The sequence below is a fragment of the Saccopteryx bilineata genome, chromosome 2, assembly GCF_036850765.1.
Source record: "Saccopteryx bilineata isolate mSacBil1 chromosome 2, mSacBil1_pri_phased_curated, whole genome shotgun sequence".
NCBI classification, from domain to species: Eukaryota; Metazoa; Chordata; class Mammalia; order Chiroptera; family Emballonuridae; genus Saccopteryx; species Saccopteryx bilineata.
Window position 1 is genome coordinate 40,840,576 of NC_089491.1, and position 13,841 is coordinate 40,854,416.

At 38.7% G+C, this 13,841-nt stretch overlaps 1 pseudogene; it reads left to right on the plus strand.

The window, feature by feature from the left end:
* The first annotated feature begins 1,045 nt into the window (after positions 1-1,045).
* On the plus strand, positions 1,046-1,336 carry LOC136322831 (dynein light chain roadblock-type 1 pseudogene; annotated as a pseudogene).
* The last annotated feature ends 12,505 nt before the right edge of the window (positions 1,337-13,841 follow it).

The following is a 13,841-nucleotide window of genomic DNA, read 5'->3' on the forward strand; positions in this document are numbered from 1 at the left end:
CATCTTTGTACACTCTTTCTCTAGATACTGTCATCCCTAACATGGCTTCAGTTGTTAACACGCATCTGATCCACACAGTTATATCTCTCACACAGACTTTTTCTCCATACTCATATATCTAACCACCTATTTGACACTGCCTTTTTTTAATATTTGAGAGCTCTTTAATATTCATAAAAATTATGATGTAAGCACTGTTATTATTCTCATTTTGAAAACTAGAAGACTGGCCTGGCCAGGCAGTGGCACAGTAGGTAGAGCATCGACCAGGGACACTGGGGACTCAGATTCGAAATCCCAAGGTTGCTGGCTGGAATGTGGACTCATCTGGCTTGAGCACAGGCTCATCTAGCTTGAGCACAGGCTCACCAGCTTGACTGTGGGATCGTAGACATGACCCTATGGTTAATGGCTTGAGCCCAAGGTCTCTAGTGTGAGCAAGGGGTCACTGGCTCAGTTGGAGGCCCCCCGCATCAAGGCACATATGAGAAGCAATCAATGAACAACTGAAATGCCGCAACTACAAGTTCTTCTCATCTCTCTCCTTTCCTGTCTCTCTCTCTCTTTCAAAAAAACAGAAAAAGAAAACTGGAAGATTGAAGCTCAGTCAAGGGAAATACATTGTGTAAGTTTTCACAACTGATTAATGTTTGATAGTATCTGAACCCAGGACACTGCCCTCAAACCTCATTCTTTTATTCAACATTTATCATTACTGCCCCTTAAATATTTACATCAGGGTAACTGAGATAGCTTGCTAACATAATCATCATCAATAAAAGCATTACTGTTGCCTGACCTGTGGTGGCACAGTGGATAAAGCGTCAACCTGGGATTCTGAGGTCACTGGCTTGAAACCCTGAAGGTCAAAGTACATACAAGGAGCAACTACTATGAGTTGCTGCTTCCCTGCCCTCCTTTGCCTTTCTCTCTCTCTCTAACCTCTCTCTAAAAATCAATAAGTAAAATCTGAAAAAACAAACAAAAAAAAGTAAAATGTAACCAGGGCTGTTTTGGCAACAAGGAACTACCCGGTCCATTCAAGATGACAAAAGTAGAGGAGACACTGAAGCGACTTCAGAGCCAGTAGAGAGTGCAGGGAATCATCGTGGTGAACACAGAAGGCATTCCCATTAAGAGCACCGTGGACCATCCCACCACCACACAGTATGTCAAACTCATGTGCAACTTCATCTTGAAGGCTTAGAGCGCCATGCATGAAATTGACCCCCAAAACGACCTCACCTTCCTTCAAATTTGCTCCAAGAAAAATGAAATTACAGTTACACCAGATAAAGATTATTTCTTAATTGTGATTTAGAATCCAACTGAATAAGCCACTCCCTTGACTCCATGCATCATTCCTTAATTTAATGCCCCCCCCCCAACAATAATACATTGTAGTGTTAATCATGTAAACCAGCCTGCAGGTGGAAATCACCTTAGAGCCCATGAAGACCAACCAGTGACCGAGGTGGGCTGCACTCCACCCCATCCCACCAAAGTCACCCCTCTGCTGGCCAGTTGCCCCTGCTTTCCCAGGAGGCCCTCGTTCCTCAAGCCCAGGTCTCGGAGCAAGAGTTCCTTCTTCCTTCTGCTTCTTCTGACCTTCACTTTGCAGCCCTTGGAAAGGCTGTTTTTCTTTAACTCAAAATAACTGAAATTTAAAAAAAATAAAGAAATGGAACCAATTGATTTAAATAGAAATAAATCAACATTCCAAATAATTTTAAAACCTCACACAATATACTAGAATCTTAGGGCTGGATAGGATTTTGGAGGTCATTCGGTCCATCCATCTTTCTTTCCAATTTGATTCTGGGACATGTTTGAGGTCATAGATTTGCTTTTTGTTTTTAAAGAAGTATTTTTATTTTTTTTATTAGAATGGATTAATATTGCCTTTTTGAACAATGAGGAGAAAGAATTAATGTCTATCTAATCTTTAGGAATCTTTAGTAAGTTCTGTGACTATTCTATCCACCATTGTATTCAAAGACCCTAACACAATGCCTGGAACATAACTAGTACTCAATAGATGTTTTTAATTTTTTTATTTTATTTTATTCATTTTAGAGAGGAGAGAGAAAGGGAGAGAGAGACAGAGAGGGAGAGAGAGAGAGGAGAGAGAGACAGAGAGAGAAGGTGGGGAGGAGCTGGAAGCATCAACTCCCATATGTGCCTTGACCAGGCAAGCCCAGGGTTTCGAACAGGCGACCTCAGCATTCCAGGTTGACACTTTATCCACTGCGCCACCACAGGTCAGGCTCAATAGATGTTTTTTAGATGAACTCTCTATAGTTCAGTAGCACTTTGCCCTGGCCATAGTGTGTTAAAATTCTGGTTTTTCCTTTAAGGACACATGTTTTGTCTCATTCTTCTATTTTACAAAGGAACTAAAACCCAGCCTGACTCATAGTAGGTGCTCCAAGTGTGTCTGATTTTCTAATTGTTTAAGGCAGAGGGCCCCTGATACTTGACCATGGCCAGAGGTGGAATTACATATTAGTTTGGCCAAACTAATCTCTCAACTCCCCGGACACACAAATGTATAATATTTTGGTCTGGAATTTAATGGATAAGAAAATAGGTCTACCATAAATTTGGAAGAGCTAGGGTGGAAAATATTTTCATTGTAATATCTAAGATAACACGGATGACTACAGTACTGGTGGGAGATTATTTCAGCCAGAATGTAGTCTACTCTGGGTGTGTATTACAATGGTTTAGTACCATTGAGTGCAGTCTGAGGGCTCTATTTAAATACAGGAAGAATCTGGAAGAATGATAGAAGTGGAAGAAGAAGGTTCTGGTGTTGACTTCCTTTGTTACTGGGAATAAGCCATTTTGGTTATTATTAGATTTGCTAGGGAGATGATGAGAGCAGAAGGAGTAGGAGATCCCACCATTGGTCTCATCTGAGCAGAACTGAGGGTTGGGGAAGGGAAAGAAAGATAGATCCATGACCCCACCGACCATTTCCTTGATTTTCTTAATTTTTAATGAGATGAACTCTCTGCTTGCATTGAGAGCTAGCACTTGATACCAGAAATGCCAGTACGTATTAATGGATGCATGGATAGGAAAGAGACTGGTGTCCTTGGTTCTCTCATCAGCAATCTGGAGAGGGCCTTTATACCATCTACCAGGCTCTGGTGGCTTAATACTGGGTTCACAGCTTTTTATTGTGATCATCCCATTTTAGTTTCAAAGCAAATTTTAATTGGGTGTTTTTGACTTATTTGGAGTTGTCAAAATTCATATAACATAGCAGAATAACCTTCGGGTTTTGAAATGTGTGTCTCAAAATAAAACTCGGGAGGTGGAAGGAGGTGGAGTAGAATCTGTGTTTGTTTTAAGATTCACCTGGAACGAGGGAAATTTACAGCCTGAGCTGCTTTCTGCACTCCCCAGACATCAGTGCTGATTCTGCCCTCTGGGAGACAGGTTGTCATTTCAATGTTGCCAGATTGTTCACTTTAAATGATCTGTTCAGAACAAAATACTCTTTGTTAAGAAAACTTTGGGCTAAATACTTTTACCAAAACAGTTTTCATGTCATGTTAAAAGATGAAATTTGCCACATCAATAAGTATTTTAAAAAAACCCAAAACCCTCTAATTGATAATGAAGTGCCCTAAATACTTGAAAAGGTATGAGAGTTGCAATTTATCAGAAAGCTGTTCATCTTCAGCCTTGTAATATGTTCCAACAGCACCATCTAGTGAAACCCCCTGACTACAGAACCACGAGGGAATCCTCACAGATCTTATGGTCATTTTTACAATATCCTTTTTGATGCCAAATTAATTGTCCCTGGTATAAAGAGTCTACTCAGAAATAAATACCTTTCCACTCAAATTCCTGCACTGATTAATTTGTAATACCCTAATCTGTGGATACACAATCAATTAAGTTTCCAAAAGTTTAAAGTTCTTTACTCCTTCCTGTGAAAAACATCCCTTTAGCCTGCTTGCTCTCACACCATGAAATCTCATTGGAGAATTAAGAAATGTATATGTGAAACCCACCAGGCAATGGTGCAGTGCATAGAGAGTTGGACTGAGACATGGAGGACCTCGGTTCGAAACCCCGAGGTCATCGGCTTGAGCACAGGCTCATCTGGCTTGAGTGCAAGGTCACTGGCTTGAGCGTGAGATCATAGACATGAATGACTCTTTGGTCACTGACTTGAAGCCCGAACTCACTGGCTTGAAGCCCAAAGTTGCTAGCTTGAGCCCAAGGTTGCTGGCTTGAGCAATGGGTCATTTGCTCTGTTGTAGCCCCACTCCACCCCCTTATCAAGGCACATATGAAAACACAATCAATGAACAACTAAGGTGCCGCAACCAAGAATTGATGCTTCTCATCTCTCTCCCTTCCTGTCTGTCTGTCCCTATCTGTCCCTCTCTCTAACTCTCTCTCTGTCTCTGTCAAAAAAAGAAAAAGAAATATATATGTGAGACAATCTGAAAATAATATATGACAGGGTGTTTTATAGATCAGATGTTTGCTACAAACATAATGGACTGTACATGGCCCATTAAACACACTGCTGGGATTGTGTAAGATGTCAAAGGCAGTGTTTCCTTGGACTGTTGGAGAAAACAGGTTTTATGGAAAGGTATATATATAAATTTCTCCCTAACCAAATGGGTTGGAGGATTTGTTCACCAAACTCATCTTGTTCTCTTCCTGGAAACATAGTTAAATTATGTGGCTATATGCACTCACAAATGACAAAGATATGGTGGTATAAAATTTTTGAAGAAATTAGACAAAAGAAAAACATTTGTTTTAACTGAGAGGAGGGGAGATAGTGAGACAGACTTGCATGTGCCCCACCTGGGATCCACCTGGTAACACTTGTCTGGGACCGATGCTTGAATTAACCAAGCTATCTTCAGTGCCTGGGGCTGATGCTCGAATCAATCGAGCCACTGGCTGTGAGAAAGGAAGAGAAAGAGAAGGGGAAGAAGGAGCAGGAGAGAAGCATATGGTCGCTTCTCATGTGTGCCTTGACCGGAGATTGAACCCGGTACATCCACACCCCAGGCTGATGCTATATCCACTGACCCAACCGGCCAGGGATGGCAAAAGAAAATTATGTAAGTAAGTAGTTGCTAGAAGAGTGCTTATATATTCACACGTGGTGAGACACAAACTTGAAAGTAGAGCATATTTGGAATATTATTATGATATATTGTTTGAAGTAAGCAAATTACAGAGAACTTTGCACTTGGCCACAGGCATGTTTTGGATTTTGGTATTGAAATCTTTTTTCCTTGCATAAGATGAGCCAAATTGAGCCTACTATATAGTTAGTCTCTTGCTTCTCTAAGTAGTTCTCCTGAATAAATAGGCCAATAAGCCTGACCAGGTGGTGGTGCAGTGGATAGAGCATTGAACTGAGATGTGAAAGGACCCAGGTTCGAGATCCCGAGGTCGCCAGCTTGAGTGCGGGCTCATCTGGTATGAGCAAAAAGCTCATCAATTTGGACCCAAGGTCACTGACTCGAGCAAGGGGCTACTCAGTCTGCTGAAGGCCCATGGTCAAGGCACATATGAGAAAGCGATCAATGAACAACTAAGGTGTTGCAACGAAAAACTGATGATTGATGCTTCTCATCTCTTTCCATTCCTGTCTGTCTGTCCCTATCTATCCCTCTCTCTGACTCTTGCTGTTTCTGAAATAAATAAATAAATAAATAAATATTAAAATAAATAAATAAATAGGCCAATAAAAAGTAAGTATGCCATTATTTGTGATGTAGTAGCTTTGAAGGATATGGACCAATGCCGAGCTGACCTCCACGTGATAGGTGTGCTGAGGCCAGCCATGGCAGGGGCTGTTGACAGTTATCTCCCACTAGTTCAGATGATACTTTGAGACCCAATGTGACCTTGTAACTTTTACCTTCCACCCAAGAGGAGTCACTGATCTTGCAGCAACCATATCCAAGATCAGTAGAAAATATCTTGGCAAGTGGTTTTATTTCATTTTTGATTCACTAAAACAAATAAACAGGCCACTTTTTTTTAAAAAAGAGAGGTATTAGCCTGACCAGGCAGTGGCGCAGTGGATGGAGCATTGGACTGGGATGCAGAGGACCCAGGTTCGAGACCCCGAGGTCACCAGCTTGAGCACGGGCTCATCTGGCTTGAGAAAATAGCTCACCAACTTGGACCCAAGGTTGCTGGCTCGAGCAAATGGTTTCTTGGTCTGCTGAAGGCCCGCAGTCAAAGCACATATGAGAAAGCAATCAGTGAACAACTAAGGTGTCACAACGAAAAACTGATGATTGATGCTTCTCATCTCTCTCTGACCTGTCTGTCTCTATATATCCCTCTCTCTGACTCTCTCTCTCTGTCCCTGTAAAAAAAAAAAAGAAAAAAAAGTATTAAAAGTGCATCTGATCGTGAATAGCTTAGGAAGAAATGAAGGAGACCATTTTCTCTGACCCTAATTTCTCTAAACAACTGAGTCAACAAAAACAGCCTCAAAGGATTATTGTAAGCATTAAATAAAATATAACATGAAAGTAACAATGCCAATAATAAGTATAATTAAAATTTATCCACAAAGTTGTTTTCACTGAATAAATATTGGTATGATCAATGAGTGAAATATTCTTTCCCTAAAAATGAAGGAAAAAGTTCAAACAATATTTAATGAAGTGAGCAATGCTAACAAGCATTGGTCTTATTCTGGCTAAAATAAATATTAAGAAAAGCGTTCTGGGTTGTGAGAAAGAGATAGATTTCTCAGATCCAGGGATTCTTCTTAAAGGGACCATGTAGAAAACCTCTTTCACAACCACTCACCTGGGGCTCTGGGGGACAGGGAGAGATGAGAGGACCAGAGTAGCAGAAAGAGAGTGTAATCTAAGAGGCACAGGGAGAAACACTCTAAGGGATAGCCACCCTAACCCCTGGGCTGAGTTACCCCCCAAATCTAAAGTGAATATTTCCCCTGGAACCAGCAATAACAGCCAAGAGAAGCAGGACAACAGCCAAACAAGCTCTCTTGCAGCACTCAGAGCAGAGTCAATTAGAAGGAGAGAGCCTTCACAAATATAGTATTAAGTGCTTAGGTCTGAGCTGCAGTGCCCCAACCCACACTGCTGAGGGCTTGCTGGAGGGCAGGCAGTGGCGGAACAGAGAAGTGCAGTCCCATCAGTGGGGACAGAAGACAGGCCAGCCAGGACTGAAGCCCAGCGTGAGCTTAGTCCTGCCCAGCAGGGGTGGAGGGGATGCATGAAAGTGATCTGGCCTGGCTGCAGGGCCAGGTGAGCAAGAGCAGTCCCGCCCGCAGGGCAAAGGCGAAAGCCTTGGAACTTCAGAGACCCATGGCTGAGCATAGGTGTGTAGCCCTGCCTGTGGTGCCAAGGCTTGCAGCCCCGGCACGGTGCACAGCCCCACCTGTAGGGGTGCAGTGAAGGCCAAGGCAGGCCAAGGTTTGTAGACCCGGGCATGTGAACGCAGCCCCTCCCGTGGAGGAGAGGCAAAAACTGCAGTGACAGCCACAGCGGGCCGGCAATGGCAATGCCCTTACCCGAACGCTTAAGGCAGCGGCAGAGGGGGTGGTGGGCCTGCAGACAGACCACACCTAGGGAACACAGAGGCCACACCCATTGGACTCCAGAGGCCATACCCTTCTTATACACAGACAAAATGGGAAGGCAGAGAAATGTAACTTAAATGAATCAAGAGAGTGATATTCAGTGAACAATAAAGAAAGCAACAAATGAGACAGAATAAAGTTTGGTAACAATATATTAACTCTTTAAAAAAAAAATGAATCAAGAGAAATCTCCCGTAAGGACTTGAATGAATCAGATATAACCAAATTACTGGATGCAGAATTTAAAATAATGATTCTTAGGATGCTCAAAGATCTTAGAACAACAATAGATGGACATAACGAACACCTAAATAAAGAGATAGCAAGTATAAAAATGAACATTAAAATAATAAAACAAAATCAGTCAGAAATGACAAACATAATATCAGAAATGAAGACGACAACGGAAGGAATTAAAAACAGGATGGATGAAGCTGAGGATCAAATCAATGAGTTAGAGAACAAGATAAATGAAGGCACAGAAGCATAGCAACAAAAAGAAAATAGACTCAAAAAGTCTGAGGAAACTCTAAGAGAGCTCTGTGACAACATGAAGAGAAATAACATCCACATCATAGGGGTTCCTGAAGAAGAAGAGAAAGAGCAAGGGATAGAGACTTTGTTCAATCATATCATAGCTGAAAACTTTCCTAAATTAATGCAGGAAAAAGTCACACAAGTTCAAGAAGCACAGATAATTTCATTAAAGAGAAACCCCAAGAAATCTACACCAAGATGCATCATAATTAAAATACCAAAGCTAAGAGATAAAGAGAAAATATTAAAAGCTGCTAGAGAAAAAAAGGCTATCACCTACAAAGGAGCCCCCATAAGGATGACATCTGACTTCTCAACAGAAACAGTTGAGGCCAGAAGGGAATGGCAAGAAATATTCAAAGTAATGCAGAACAAGAACCTACAATCAAGACTTCTTTATCCAGCAAGGCTATTGTTTAAAATTGAAGGAGAAATAAAAAGCTTCCCAGACAAAAGAAAAAAAGAAACTCAAGGAATTCATTACAACCAAACCAATGCTGCAGGAAATGTTAAGGGGCCTGTTGTAAACAGATCAAAGGAGAAAAAGAATATAGCAAAAGAGGAATAAGTTTTAAAGAATAAAATGGCAATAAACAACTATATATCAATAATAACCTTAAATGTAAATGGGTTAAATGATCCAATCAGAAGACATAGGGTAGCTGCATGGAAAAGAAAACAGGACTCATACTTATGCTGTCTACAAGAGACACACCTTAAAACAAAAGATGCACATAGACTGAAGGTAAAAGGATGGAAAAAATATTTCATGCAAATAGAAATGAAAAAAAAAGAGCTGGGGTAGCAATACTTATATCAGACAAAATGGACTTTAAAACAAAGGCTATAGTAAGAGATAAAGAAGGTCACTACATAATGATAAAGGGAACAATGCAACAGGAAGATATAACTATTATAAATATCTACACACCTAATATAGGAACACCTAAATATATAAAGCAGACTTTAATGAATATAAAGGGTGAGATCAACAGCAATACTATAATAGTAGGGGATTTCAATACCCCACTAACATTACTAGATAAATCCTCAAGAAAATTAACAAAGAAACAGCAGACTTAAAGGACACACTAGATCAACTGGATTTAATAGATATCTTTAGAACCTTATACCCTAAAGCAGCAGAATATATATTCTTTTCAAGTGCTCATGGTACATTCTCTAGGATACCACATGTTAGGGCACAAAAGCAGTCTCAACAAATTTAAGAAGATTGAAATCATATCAAGCATTTTCTCGGATCACAATGTCATGAAACTAGAAATCAACCACAACAGAAAAACTGAAAAATACTCAAAGACTTGGAAACTAAAAAGCAAGTTATTAAATAACAAATGGGTTAACAATGTGATAAAAAAAAATTAAGGCCCTGGCCGGTTGGCTCAGTGGTAGAGCATCAGCCTGGCATGCAGGAGTCCCGGGTTCAATTCCTGACCAGGGCACACAGCTGAAGTGCCCATCTGCTTCTCCATCCCTCTCCCTCTCCTTCCTCTCTGTCTTTCTCTTCCCCTCCCACAGCCAAGGCTTCATTGGAGCAAAGTTGGCCCAGGCACTGAGGATAGCTACATGGCCTCTGCCTCAGGCACTAGAATGGCTCTGGTTGCAACAGAGCAATGCTCCAGATGGGCAGAGCATTGCCCCCTGGTGGGCATGCTGGGTGGATCCCAGTCAGGCGCATGTGGGAGTCTGTCTGACTGCCTCCCCATTTCCAACTTTGGAAAAAAATATACAAAAAAAAAAAAAAAAAGAAAAATTAAAAAAATTTCTAGAAATGAATGATAATGAGCATAAAACAACTCAAAATTTATGGGACACAGCAAAAGCAGTACTGAGAGGGAAGTTCATAGCATTACAGGCATACCTTAAGAAGCTAGAAAAAACTAAAAAAAAAACAAACAAGTTAACCCCATATCTAAAAGAACTAGAAAAAGAACAGCAAGTAAAGCCCAGAGGTAGTAGAAGGAAGGAAATAAGAAAGATCAGAGTGGAAATAAATGACATAGAGGCCAAAGAAACAATACAGAGCTGAAACTAGGAGCTGGTTCTTTGAAAAAGTAAACAAGATCGATGAACCTTTAACCAGACTCACCAAGAAAAAAAGAGAGAGGACTCAAATAAATAAAATTAGAAATGAGAGTGGAGAAATAACAACTAACAACAGAAATACAAAGGATTGTAAGAAAATACTATGAAGAACTGTATGTCAAAAAATTAGACAACCTATATGAAATGGACAAATTCCTTGAAAAATATCTTTTAAAAATCAACCTGGAAGAATCAGAAAATCTAAACAGACTGATTACAACAAATGAGATAGAGACAGTTATCAAAAAACTCCCAACAAACAAAAGCCTGGGGCCTGATGGCTTCACAAGTGAATTCTACCAAATATTCAAAGAAGAACTAACTCCTATCCTTCTCAAGCTATTTCAAAAAATTCAAGAGGAAGGAAGACTTCCAAGCAGCTTTTATGAGGTGAGCATAATTCTGATTTCAAAACCAGGCAAAGACAACACAAAGAAAGAAAATTATAGGCCAATATCCCTGATGAATTTAGATGCTAAAATCCTCAACAAAATATTAGCAAACCGAATCCAGCAATATATGAAAAAAATCACACACCATGATCAAGTGGGATTTATTCTGGGGAGGCAAGGCTGGTACAATATTCACAAATCAGTCAATGTAATTCATCACATAAACAAAAGGAAGGAGAAAAACCACATGATAATATCAATAGATACAGAAAAAGCATTTGATAAAATCTAGCACTCATTCATGATCAAAACTCTCAGCAAAGTGGGAATACAGGGAACACATACCTCAACATGATAAAGGCCATCTAAAACAAACCCACAGCCAACATCATACTCAATAGATAAAAATTAAAAGCAATCCCCCTAAGATCAGGAACAAGGCAGGGGTGCCCCTTTCACCATTCTTATTCAACATAGTTCTGGAAATCCTAGCCACAGCAATCAGACTAGAAGAAGAAATAAAAGGCATACAAATTGGAAAAGAAGAAATAAAACTATCATTATTTGCAGATGATATGATATTGTATATAGAAAACCCTAAAGTCTCTGTCAAAAAACTATTGGACCTGATAAATGAATTCAGCAAGGTGGCAGGATATAAAATACTCAGAAATCAGAGGCATTTTTATACACCAACAATGAACTGTCAGAAAGAGAAATTAAGGAAACAATCCACTTCACTATTGCAACCAAAAAAATAAAGTACCTAGTAGTAAATTTAACCAAGGAGGTAAAAGTCTTGTACTCAGAAAATTATAAAACATCGATAAAAGAAATCAAGGAAGACACAAACAAGTGGAAGCATATTTTATGCTCATGGTTAGGAAGCATAAACATCATTAAAATGTCTATATTACCCAAAGTAATTTATAAATTCAATGTAATACCAATTAAAATACCAATGACATACTTCAAAGATATAGAACACATATTCCAAAAATTTATATGAAACCAAAAAAGAACACAAATAGCCTCAGCAATCCTGAAAAGGAAAAATAAAATAGGAGGTATTACACTTCCTGATATCAAGTTATACTACAAGACCATTGTACTCAAAACAGCTTGGTACTGGCATAAGAACAGGCATATAGATTAATGGAACAAAACAGAGAACCCAAAAATAAACCCATACCTTTATGGACAACTGATATTTGACAAAGGAGGTAAGAGCATACAATGGAGTAAAGACAGCCTCTTTAACAAATGGTGTTGGGAAAATTGGACAGCTACCTGCAGAAAATGAAACTAGACCACCAGTTTACACCATTCACAAAAATAAACTCAAAATGGATAAAATACTTAAATGTAAGCCATGAAACCATAAACATCTTAGAACAGTGTTTCCCAACCTTTATTGTGCCATGCCCCACCTTAACCTTTCTAAAATTTTTATGTCCCCCCTATGTAACATTCATAATTTTTAACATTAAAAAATTGATTTGTTCATTTAATAAACATAAATGATAGGTTCTAGGAAGAAATCACTATGAAATTGTTAACAAAACACAGTAAGTAAAATTTCAAAACATATAATGAAAAACAGAAATTTAAATTCCAAATAATTTTAATACAGATTTTTCTATATTAATTTATTATTTTAATTTAGTGTGATCCTTGCGCTTGATGCTTGCTGCACAGAGATTTTATATTAGGTTCCAATTTGGTTAGCTTTAGTCTTAAGTCTCCACGTTGTGTTCTATCCAGCCGATCTCTTTTTTTTACCAGTAAATCATTTACAGCACTAAATCCACATTCAGCTAAAAATGAAGATGGAAACGGTAGCAATAGTTTTCTTGCACATTTGGTTGAATTTGGGTATTTGATTTCTGTTTCCTCACAAAGCCATGCCATCGCTCCTTTGATATTAAATAAAGCTTTAACTGACTCATCATTTTGCAATTCTGCGAGTTCTTCTTGATACTGCATATTTGATATATCAGACAAATCCACTAACATTGGCTGCACCATCCATGTTGGGAAATCAATTTGTTTTAAATCAGAAAATCTTTCTTTTAAATCAGCCGATAGAATATTCAAATGATTGACAATAACAAGTAAAGCGGTATCAGTTACTTCACAGTTTTGAAGCCAATGAAACTGTTTAAAGTTTTTGTTGTTAATATGTTTCTGACATAACTCAATATTGGTATTGAAACCAAATATCTTTGCTTTTGCATCGACAAGAGTTTTATTTGTTCCTTGAAGTTGCTTATTTAATATATTTAGATTTTCAAAGATATTGGCTAAATAACTCACAAATGCTTTACCACCTATTGTTAACAGATACTTCATTTCAGGTTTGTCGCTTAAAAAATCACTAAGAGTATCAAACAGTTCCATAAATCTTTTCAAACAGTTTCCTTTAGATAGCCATCTGACTTCAGTATGAAGTAAAAGTCTCACATGGTCTTCATTTTGTTCTTCACAAAATAGCTTGAAAAGACGCTCACATTTGCCACTAGCTTTAATAGCATTAACACACTTTATTACTGTATGTAATACTTCATTCAGAACAGGCGAGATGTTTTTAGCTACCAAGTTTTCCCTATGAATAACACAATGCACAAGAATCATTTCTGGATTCGCATCTTTCATCAATTTTAAGCAGCCATTTTTCTTGCCCATCATATTGGGAGCACCATCTGCAGCACAAGATGTTATATTTTTCATTGGTATATCATTGACATCTAAGTAGTTTTTTAGCTTATTATATATATCTTTGGAGGTAATGGTGTTTTCTAATCTTTTACAGAACAACATTTCTTCAGCAAAATGTCCTTTATCAATATATCTTACGTAAGTTATCAATACTGCCTCACTGTCTCTCAAAGTTGATTCATCCATTTGCAAGGAGAACTTTCTTGTTTTCAGCTTTTCAATAAGTTGTTTTTCAATGTCCTCACTCATTTCGTCTATTCTTCTGCTAACAGAATTGTTACTGAGTGGCATAGCTTTTACATCTTTGTCATCTTTTTCAAGAACCGTTTTAAGAAATGCTGATATTGACAGTTTTATTAAATTCTCTCCTATAGTGTGATTTTCTCCAGTTTTAGCAATGAATAAAGAAATTTGATAACTAGCCTCAAGAACACGATTACTAGTTGAAGTATGAGCAGTAAATA